Here is a 3843-nt window from a genome sequence, read left to right as displayed (position 1 = left end):
GTGCCCGTTCCTCTATTCATGGCTTGGCAGTGGCATCGGCGAGCAGAGGAGTGCCAGCTCACCAGCGGCAAATCACTACAAAGAAATTCCGATGAACATTGTGTATCCTCGTGGCGTGGTTTTCAATTGCAACACAATAGTTTAAAGGCCTTATAGAATTCATTTGTGAAACGGTCTGGACCTAGGCTTCTATTGTTTTAGTTGCAAGCTGCCCATAAGAGGAGGCTGCCGGTCATTGCACTTAAATTGGATTTTCAAAAAGCTTTTGATTCTGTCAGTTGGACATGTCTTTCCCAGGTCTTGGAAGCCAGGGGCTTTCCCACACAGTGGGTACAGTGGATTCATGCACTCCTATCTACACGCCGCTCTAGAGTGCTTATCAATGGGGAATTGGGCGATCCTATACTGGCTAAATGAGGTTTCATGCAAGGGATTCTCTGTCCCCGTACCTCTTCCTGCTTGTGGCTGCCGTACTTCAGAGACTTTGCCACCTGCACTTCTAGAATGGCAACCTCGTGCACCCCCTCGGACAAGATAGCAATGATTCCTTCCCAGTCTTACAGTATGCGGATGATACGCTGATCATCTTCCATGGTGATGTGCAGTAGGCCAACATGATCAAGAACATTTTGTCTGCTTTCTCTGATTTCTCAGGGCTGAACATCAATTTCCACAAAAGCACTTTGGTACCCATTTGTGTGGACGCGGATGTTGCTTCTGCGATTGCCTCTCAACTTGGCTGCCCGGTGTCCTCCTTTCCTTGTACAAACATGGGGTTGCCGTTGTCCATCCACAAGATCAAACATGTCATGCTACTCCCAGTCATCCAAAAGGTCGATGCCGCCTCTCTGGTTGGCTGGCCTCTTTTCTCTCCTAGGGTGGGAGGCTGACGCTGGTCAACTCGGTGCTAGCAGGCATACCTACATATTTCATGTCTTGCTTTCATTGGCCTAAGGAATCTCACGCTAAGATGGATGGCCTGCTTCGAGCTTTCTTTTGGCAGGGTAAGAACAAGGTGAAGAGGGGGGGGGCAATGCCTCATGGCTTGGGATTGGGTTACATTGCCCCGGGCTAATGGTGGTCTGGGAGTCAGAAACGTTCAGGCACATAACCATGCCATGATTTGCAAGTTTGTGGCAAAAATACTTCAGTCCTTGGATATACCCTGCTTCCGCTGGTTTGCTTCGCAGTACTCCAAGGATTCTCTCCCTCATGGCATCAGCAACAGAGACACTACTATGTGGAAGGGCTTCAAAGACTGCATTCCCTTGGTCATCTCTTCGTCTCGCTATTCTGTCGGTGCTGGTACTCACGTCTCTTTTCGCCATGATCAATTGCTGCAAGTTGGAAGGCTAAGTCACATGTTCCCAGTCTTGTACTCGTTCGCTCGCAACCATTTTTGCACTGTCCAATCTCATATGCGTCAGGCAGCTGGAACATAGCTCTGCACCCAAACCTATCTCAGACTGCGTCTTAGCAACTTCTTTCTTTAAATCAGCTCATCGCGGACATGGCCCCTGAGAGCTCGAGCTTGGATAGTCGTGTGCCTCTCTTCGCTGGCAGCAGGCTAAGCATAAGTCATTTATATCACTTACTTACTTTCAGAGGCGTGGTTTGGGATTTTGAGCCTTGGATTTGGGACTCGATCATACCTCTCAAACACGGGGTTTTTCTTTGGCTTCTCTTCTAGGGTCGTCTGAACACTCGACAGCTCATGGCCAAGAAGGGCTGGTCAACTTGTTGCTCCTTCTGTTGGTTGTGATCTCTGCTCGGCTCTTGAAACGGTTGATCATCTGGTGCTTCGCTGCCGGTCAGTTAACGCAATTTGGTGTAGACTGTTGCTGGCCCTTCTAGCATGCACCTCTTCGGATATCAAACATTTGGTTTGCAGGGCTGCTGACCAACTTTGCTTCAAATGGAAATTGAACATTGCCTTTGCGACCTCAGTTGTAACTCTTTGGCATGCTAGAAATGATCGCACTTTCAATGGAAAATGCTGGACTGAGCCTTATCAGATTTTACGCTGCTAGCTTGATCCGTCTATGGGGCAACAAAGCTCTGATGCGAAGTGATAAGGTGGACCTGCAGACCTGGGCCACTATGATCGAAGGCTAGCCCTTCGGGTTGTGCTAATCTCTTGTATCTCTCTATCCTCTTCGCTCCCCACTTCCCAAATGTTGGTTAGTCAGCCTGCTTGTGGCCTTGCACCTTGGTGCACTTCACAAGATCTTGTAACCATACTTTTCTCAGGCTCTGCCTGTTTTGAAATATAAGGTAGGCCTCGTGCTACCTTTTCTTTCAACAAAAAAATTGAACCACAACGGCAAATAATAATTAGCTAGCTGGAATTAGTCGAGGTGTTGATTTCGTTATGCTTGTGAGGATTTGTTAGCCTTTTGTGCTACCATTCTATCCCACGATTTCAACCTCTCACCTCTCCAACCAAAGTAGGAACGGAATCATTCCATTATACCATTTTCCCTACCAAACACCGACCAGTTCCAATGGAATGGAACCATGCCATTTCATTCCACTTGGTTCTCGAACCAAACACACCCATAGGGATGGTAAGAGCATCTAACAACCGGACAACCGAGTTAGTTTTTTCGACCCAACCGTCCTTTGGGCTGACTACAACCCTCATATCCAGCCCATATATGGGACAGACCGGATGCGTCCATCACATTAGTCTGGCACACGCTGGCCCACATCGACCCTACCCTGTCCCACTAAATCCCCACCTGAACCAAACCCTACCTCACTCTGTCACTCTCATCCCACTAAAATCCCCACCTGGACCGAACCTGTAACACCCTCGATGCGACTATATCTCCCACGTGTCGAGGCACGACTTAGAGGCATAATCGCATTGAAGGCATATGTCGCAAGTTAGGCAATCTTCACAAACATCCCATGTAATATAAATAATAAAGGGGAGATAACATATTGGCTTACACTCACCACGTCAATCAAGTACATAAATAACATTACATCAGCCAAATACTCATGGCCCGACTACAGCGCCAAAATAAAAGAGAACCCAACATGTGACACGGTCCCAATCACCCCCAACTGGGCACCACTACTGATCATCGGGAAAGGAAACATAGTAACGTTGAGAGTCTTCGTCGAACTCCCACTTGAGCTCATACGCGTCTCCTGGAGCGGAATCATCAGGCCCTGCATCTGGTGTAATAGTAATCTGTGAGCCACAGGGACTCAGCAATCTCGCACCCTCGCGATCAAGACTATTTAAGCTTATAGGTATGGCAAGGTAAATATATGGAGCTGCAGTAAGCGACTAGCAAGTATGGTGGCTAACTTATTCGCAAAAGAGAGCGAGAAGAGGAGGCAAAGCACGAGCGAGAAACTAGAGAGCAACCTGCGCAAACATTACTCCAACACCGTGTCCACTTCCCGGACTCCGCCGAGAAGAGGCCATCACGGTAACACACTCAGTTGATTCGTTTTAATAAAGTTAAGGTTCAAGTTATCTACAACCGGACATTAACAAATTCCCATCTGTCCATAACCGCGGGCACGGCTTTCGAAAGTTCAATCCCTGCAGGGGAGTCCCAACTTAGCCCATGATAAGCTCTCACGGTCAACGAAGGAATAGACCTCCTCCCAAGACATTCCGATCAGACTCGGTATCTCGGTAATTCAAGACACCTCGACAGGTTAAAACAAGACCAGCAACACCGCCCGAATGTGCCGACAAATCCCGATAGGAGCTGCACATATCTCTTTCTCAGGGCACACTCAGATTATCTTAGGTACGGGTAGGCTAGCCCAGAGTTGCCCCTGGTGGCCACAGGCAGCTGACAGGTGGACCAACACTCA

The sequence above is a fragment of the Triticum dicoccoides genome, chromosome 2A (genome assembly GCF_002162155.2).
Source record: "Triticum dicoccoides isolate Atlit2015 ecotype Zavitan chromosome 2A, WEW_v2.0, whole genome shotgun sequence".
Lineage (NCBI taxonomy): Eukaryota > Viridiplantae > Streptophyta > Magnoliopsida > Poales > Poaceae > Triticum > Triticum dicoccoides.
This window is presented reverse-complemented; position numbering follows the sequence as displayed.